Genomic DNA, 7412 nt, shown 5'->3' on the forward strand with positions numbered 1-7412 from the left:
TACTTTGCGAGAGTACTTAGATTTTCTTTTTTTTTCTTTTGAGAATTCTCTTTATGGATCCTCACTCTCTCGAGGAGAAATGGTGAAATGGTGAGAAAGCTACAAATCATATAACGTCAACCTTATCGAACGTATCAAATATGAAAAAGCAAATTTAATGCGCGAAAGAGAATTATTATATCGGATAACATACAAGTAAGGTATCATGCCTTTTTTTTCCTCGTAAGAGGAGAAAAAAGGGGAAAATGCCACAAAAAAACTCTAAATTATGTCAACTGTGACATATTTATTCTAAACTTTTTGTTATGACACAAAAAAATCTCAAATGTGTATATATGTGACACATGTACCCTAAATTTATATCCGTTTACCTGAATAAATATATAGTATGTGGTAAATGCGTTGCACGATAATGAGATGAGGTTTTTGTGTCACAGAAAAATTTGAGATAAACATGCCACACGGGTATAAGTTCGGGTTTTTTTTTGTATAAAAAAAAAAAAGAAGAAGAAGTTTTGAGTAAATTGTATCAAAGTGGACATATCTTAAACTTTTTTTTTTTTTTTCAAAAAAGAAAATAGAGAACTTTTGAAAAACCATCCCGCTTTTGGAAATACACAATTTGCGTTTATAAACTACTCCTCCACCCCTTTTTTTTTTTTTTTTTAATCTCTATCTCTCTACCTTCCGCCACACCAGTGTTGGCTTCTCTCTCCATGGCCACTAGAGCTCGAAAGTCGCACTCAAGGCCATGGCCGCAAGCTCAAAGGCAACATTAATGCCTGTGGCCTTCGAGCTCGAAAGTCATGCGATTTGGCGAGCTCGCCATGGCCACTAGATTTGGCATCAAGTTCAACAGTGGAATTTGGGTAGCGACAAACATGAGCTCGAGACAGGACAGAGGGAGATAGTTGAGGCGGCAAGGTGGTGGCTTGGTGATGCAACAAGTGTAGATGGTGCCAGGAGCTTCAAGTTGTACGCTTGGGGTTGGGTAAGTGTCTTGATTAAGTGGGTTTTGTGGTAGGTTTTGAATGATGAGTCGGGAGGAGCAAAGTTGGGGGAAAATGACAGATCTGTAATTATAATTAACATCATAACTAACGTCAAATGCAACTTGAAATGGAATTTGCTAGAGTGAGGATGGTTACTACAACCACGATAACAAACTTCCAACTAGAATACTACAGTCCCACATTCACCTTCTCCACACAAAGCTCTCTCTTCCACACCGAATCTTCCACCGCATGTTTGGGTTATGTGAGCCTAATGAGAACTGGAGAGCAAAACAAATTGAAGTGCAATATGCTGTCATGCGAACTCAATAGTTCTTATGATTTCGCATCATGATGTGCTATCTTCAAAACATAGAGCAAGGATCGTCGCAAGGACCTCTTCGGGCTCCCATACACGACAAACTCGAGCACAAAGCTACTAGTAAAGTTGTCCAATTATATCGGTATGGGATCTCCACCAAGAAGGAATGAGCATCTAGGAAAGTAAATTTGTGTGCAATCCGACTTGCTAACTCAGTGGTCATTCTCTTATCTCACTTATTTAATTAACGTCTAGTGTCCCAATCTTAGTCAAAGAAAGATTGGGGTCCCAACAACTTCAAAGGTTAAATTGACTCAGTTAATCCCTTTTACATATAAATACATTACAAATGTCAAGCCAATGTAGAGAACTCGCCAGACATGATAATTAAACATGTTCCTTTGACTAAACTTAAGCTTTACTTGAGCACAGTTGTCATCTGTAGAGAGTGAACGCCCATCGAGGCGTTGGGAGAATTCACATGGATGATGAACATTATGACTTAGTTATAAACGTCAAGGCAAGGTAGAGAATTGTAAAAAATATGTCCCGATTTTGAGCCGTTTTGCAATCTAACCTGATTGGGTAAGAAAGAAATCCAAAAAATCTTTCTTTGAATGGTGTATATATTAGAGAGTTTCTTTTATTTGGTTGGACGTATTCACAATTACATCTAGACTTTGCAATGTAAAAGATTTGAGAGGATATTGCTTGGACACTTGGGTAAGAAAAAGATATAAGTTCAATTTGGGAGGGTTGGACGTGTAGACTCCGGCGCATTAAACATTGACGAAGACATTTTTCTATGGACAGCCGCCAAGGGCCCTAATAGTGAATACAATGAACTCTCACGGTCAAATTTCCTGTGGGCTTTAATTGCCTCCTTAGAATTTTCTTTTTGGTCATACAAAAGAAAGCGCGTGGGGTAAGGAAGTGGTCAAAGAAAATAAAATAAATTAAAAGCAAGGTTTTTCTTTTTGGGTTTCCTTTCCTCGAGAAGCCTAATAGTGGAATTCCATTAGAAATTGGGCCACCGCACGAAAAGTAAAAGAAAGAACACACGAACGTTCTTGAATTAGCTGTGCGAAGGGTTTTGCTATGGGCTTCTATGAGCTTTGCATGCAATTAAGTTTTTTTTATTTATAAACTTATTTGGATTTGGTCTTAATCTAAATATGGGAAACACTCGAGTGTGTTACCGATTGTAGTTCTAATTCTCAAATTATAGTGAATTATTGGTTGATAGCTCTCTCTCGGGGATAAATGCCGACACTCGGATCAAATCTCGTAAATATTTGGTATCTTTGTCATTCCCCGTTTATTTCTTCAATGTTCTTGTATTGATCTAATGGGAAGATCTTCTCAATTTTCGCGTTAATTTTGCAATATGTCTACTTTTGAAATGCCTCTCATCAGACATGATGACCAAATATGTTCCTTTGACGAAACTTAAGCTTTACTTGAGCGCAGTTGTCATTTATAGAGAGTGAATGTCCATCGAGGCGTTGGGAGAATTGACATGGATGATGAACATTATGACTTAGTTATAAACGTCAAGGCAAGGTAGAGAATTATTAAAATATGTCTCAATTTTGATCCGTTATGCAATCTAACCTGATTGCGCAAGCAAGAAATCCAAAAAATCTTTCTTTGGATGGAGTATATATTGGAGAGTTTCTTTTATTTGATTGGATATATCCACGATTACATCGAGACTTTGCAATGTAAAAGATTTGAGAGGATATTACTTGGACGCTTAGGTAAGAAAAAGATATAAGTTTAAACGTGTAGACTCCGGTGCATTAAACATTGACGGAGAAATTTTTCTGTGGACAACCACCAAGGGCCCAGTAGTTAATACAATGAACTTTTACAGTCAAATTTCCTGTGGACTTTAGTTGCCTACTTGGAATTTTCTTCTTGGTCATACAAAAGAGAGCCCGTGGGGCTAGGAAACACTTAGGGAAAAGGAAATAAATTAAAAGCAAGGTTTTGCTTTTTTGGGTTTCCTTTCCTCGAGAAGCCTAATAGTGGAATTCCACTAGAAATTGGGCCACCGCACAAAGAGTAAAAGAAAGAACATACGAACATTCTTGAATTAGCTGTGCGAAGGGTTTTGCTATGGGCTTAAACACTCGGTGATTTGCCCTATGAACTTTACATGCAATTACGTTATTTATTTATAAACATATTTGGATTTGGTCTTAATTTAGGTGTGGGAGACACTCGGCTGTAAGCGATTGTAGTTCTGATTCTCAAATTATAGTGAATTATCTGTTGCTAGCTCTTTATGGGGATAAATACTGACATTCGGATCAAATCTTGTAAATATTTAGTATCTTTGACATTTCCCGTTTATTTCTTTAATGTTCTTGCGTTGATCTAATAGCAAGATCTTCTTAATTTTTGCGTTAATTTTGCAACATGTCTACTTTTGAAATGCCTCTAGTCAAGATCACTTTGTCCTAAAAGCTCCAATGCGAAGTAGATTAATAGATCTTCCATGTTTAGAACCATCCAATTTCCAAACATTTTCTAGTGCAGTTTTTCGCTTGTACGTATGGACTCAATGGGACAATCCACCATCACCCCTACAAAGGAAGCAATTTGAATAATGTTAAATGGGCACTCATTAAGTTAAACTAGCTACTTTTTGTGAATCCGAAAGGCATTCTGTTATGATTTTTCTTTTTTCTCTAATGTGAAGTGTGTAAAAGCTACAAAGTAGTAATTTTCAATATCTTGAAAATATAAGCATTCTAAGTTAGTCGTGCTGAACAATAAGAAGAGAGCACTTCAATTACCATATTTACATCTTATGTTAGTTTCCCAAGCAAGAAACCAATTCATTGTGAGTAATCCTTTAACATTTACAAATTTTCATGTTACCATCATTTAATTGCATTCTAACTATTCAACATGATCTTGCGTTCCAGTTGGGAGCCAAGTAATTCACAAGGCCTATGCTTTTCATTGGATAAAGATTGAATTAGTCATATAAATGACAATAATGACTAGGCTAGACTAAACTTAACGTGTGGAAAAAGTTATGCCAATAGAGACATTCAAAAAATTCCCCACATGAAATCCGGTCATTGCGTAAGTTACATTCCCCGCCCCACACGCTAATTAACTTGTCACCAAAAGGAGCTGACCTACATTCATCACTAAAGATGACCAGGACTCTGACACGAGTTGACCTACATTCATCACTAAAGATGACCAAGACTTTGGCCATGACCACAACTTCTACACTCAAGCACAGGCATCACTGAACTCCTATAAAGTTTCTCTAACTTGCAAAAAAGAAGTTAACTCAAGAGTGTGATACATGTAAAGTTTGGTCACTCGAATCTGTAGTCATGAAAAACAAAGCATTGTGGCCGCTTGTGGTGATTTGGGGTATCGCATGTTTATGTGGCTCTCGTGGGTGTCAGGTGCAAGAAAGGGTTGCACTCTTAGCGCTCAATGCCACATTCGACCTAATATATAGGGTGGACACGGGGGGATCATATTTCAACTGTTGCAGCTGGGAAGGTGTTGAGTGTAATCCCACCATAGGGCAAGTCACTCATCTAATGTTGTTCTCTTCGAGATATTACCGTTTCAGCTTCAAAACTTGGTACCTAAACGCTTCTCTACTTCTTCCCTTTGAAGAACTCAAGAGCCTCAACTTGTCCAACAACTATTTAGGAGGGTGGATTGCACCGGAAGGTAAAAATTCGCCGCTCGTTCATTTCCTATAAAAGAAGAGATACTCATTATCTAATGAACTCAAAACTTAACCGTGTCTTTACTCAGTTTTTGCATTATAAATGATTATGTCCAGGTCATCATTAATCCTCAAGTCTATGACATATTTCCCCCTAAAATGGCAATACCTGTTTACGCATGTAGTTTAATAGATTTCTGCGGATTTTTATGCTTTTCCTTGTTTGTTTGCAGAACCAAACCTGCAATCTTCAAGGCTAAGCAAACTAGAGGTGCTTGATTTGAGTGATAACTCTCTGGATAATTCTATTATATCCATTCTCGGTACAATTCCATCTCTCCGGCGTCTATTCCTCAGTGGCAACAATTTGAGTGGGACTTTACATGTGAATGGTAAATTTCTCCGGCTTGCTCTCTGCTCATAATTCAATAAAAAATTGCCATCCTTGACTTAAGTTAACACTATTCGTGGACAAATTAGGTGGTTTCAGTAATTTGATGGAGCTGGACATAAGTGATAATGCTATTGATGCAGTGGCTACTATTGAAGGTACCATTTCAATTTGCAAGAAGGAGCCTTGTTTTTATTCATATATTAAACTAACTAGCCTACGAGTCATGCAGACTCTTTAATACCTTTACATGGGCTTCACGTAATGAATATAGAAGTCATATATTGCAACCCCCTTCTCTTTGTTGATTCAAACGATTCCTATCCCGAGGCATTCACGTGGGTGCTTTCATTATTTACTTTGGATAATTCTATTCTACCCGTTCGTGGTACAATTTCAACTCTCAGGTGTCTATTCTCCAAACAACATTTGAATGGGACTTTACATGTGAATGATAGTTTCTCCAGCTTATTCTCTACTCATAATTCCGTACAAAATCACCGTCCTTGACTTGAGTTAGCAATATTTGTGGACAACTTAGGTGATCTCAGTAATTTGAAGGAGCTGGACATAAGTTATAATGCAGTCGATGTAGTGGCTATTGTTGAAGGTATTGTCTCAATTTTCAAGCAGAATCCTCATTTTTATTCATAAATTAAACTGACTAGATTGCGATTCACATGCTCTTTCATATCTTTACATGTGCTTCATATTAAGAATATACAAGTCATATATTGCAATCCCCTTCTCTTTTCGTATACAAATGTTGCGGCTAATTGAAAAGATACCTAACCTAAGGCATCCAGGTGCTTTCCCAACTTAATTGCCAAGCAAGTTAATTACTTGGAATTTTGCTGCTAGGCATCAAAAACTTGAGCCACTTAGAGAACCTCCACCTAGATCATGTCCACTTGAAGCAAGTGGGGACCGTTGTGCGAGCATTAGGGGCACTGTCATCTTTGAAGATCCTTTCTCTCCAATATAACATAGTAGAAGGAATACTTACAACTCAAGGTTAGTCAGACCCGTGAGTGAATGTATATTCACATTAACGCTCCATTCGTTTCACGGAAAACAACTTTCAAGAAAATGTTTTTTAGATTTTCCAGCGTTGGAGTCATGGAAAATATATAAGTAAAGAAAAATATTTTCCTTTAATGGAAAAAGCATTTTCAAAAGTCAGGATAATGAGGAAATCATTTTCCATTTTCTTTCTTTCACCTAGACTCGTTTTCCTCTGTGCACTCTTTTAGTTATATTATTGTTTTTCTATTTTCTTTTTTAAAAAAATCGAACTTCTAATTTTCAATTTCTTTCTTTCTATCTTTCCTTTTTCCTTCTTCCTCAATTGATTGTTCGCTACGATGACGGCCGGCAACCAACCGCTAGCGAGGAATAAGTTTGCTGAAGGCCAAGGCCTCACCGATCTGACAAGGTTCAAGATCATTGGCCTCGAGCAATCTTGACCTCACTTGTGACTAGTGATCGAACGAACAAGAAGGAAAAATAATAATAATAATAATTAAAAATCTATTTTTTTAAATTTTAAATAAAATATTATTGAAAGGAGTGCACGGATGAAAATCAAATTAGATTTTTCATACTAAACAGTGGAATATACTTTCTAGTTCATTTTCAAGTTTCAGCTGAGCACTAGAAAATATTGTCATTTTCCTAGAAATGACTTCTGAAAAACATTTTCTAGAAAATTCATATTTTCTGCAAAACAAATGGAGCCTACATTTTTATTAAAGAAGTTCCATTCACTCATGATATCTCTGTACCATTTCTTGATTATGCTTGCGTAAGGAAATTTGATGTTCAGTAATCTTTTGATTTCTGGGAAGATTTCCATAACTTCAGTAAGTTGGAACAACTCATCTTGGATAGTTCTTCGTTGAACACAAGCATAGGAATCCTTTCCAGCCGTGGTTCGTCGACATCTCTTAGATTGTTGTCCTCATTCAACACCAATCTAAGTGGCAACCTATTAAA

The 7412-nt window shown here is 36.9% G+C and overlaps 1 long non-coding RNA gene across 1 annotated transcript; it reads left to right on the forward strand.

The window, feature by feature from the left end:
- The first annotated feature begins 5386 nt into the window (after positions 1-5386).
- LOC120293374 lies at positions 5387-6427 on the forward strand. Its single transcript, XR_005551136.1, has 3 exons — positions 5387-5418; positions 5507-5575; positions 6279-6427. It is a non-coding gene; the product is annotated as an uncharacterized LOC120293374 (long non-coding RNA).
- The last annotated feature ends 985 nt before the right edge of the window (positions 6428-7412 follow it).

This window comes from Eucalyptus grandis, chromosome 5, assembly GCF_016545825.1.
Source record: "Eucalyptus grandis isolate ANBG69807.140 chromosome 5, ASM1654582v1, whole genome shotgun sequence".
NCBI classification, from domain to species: Eukaryota; Viridiplantae; Streptophyta; class Magnoliopsida; order Myrtales; family Myrtaceae; genus Eucalyptus; species Eucalyptus grandis.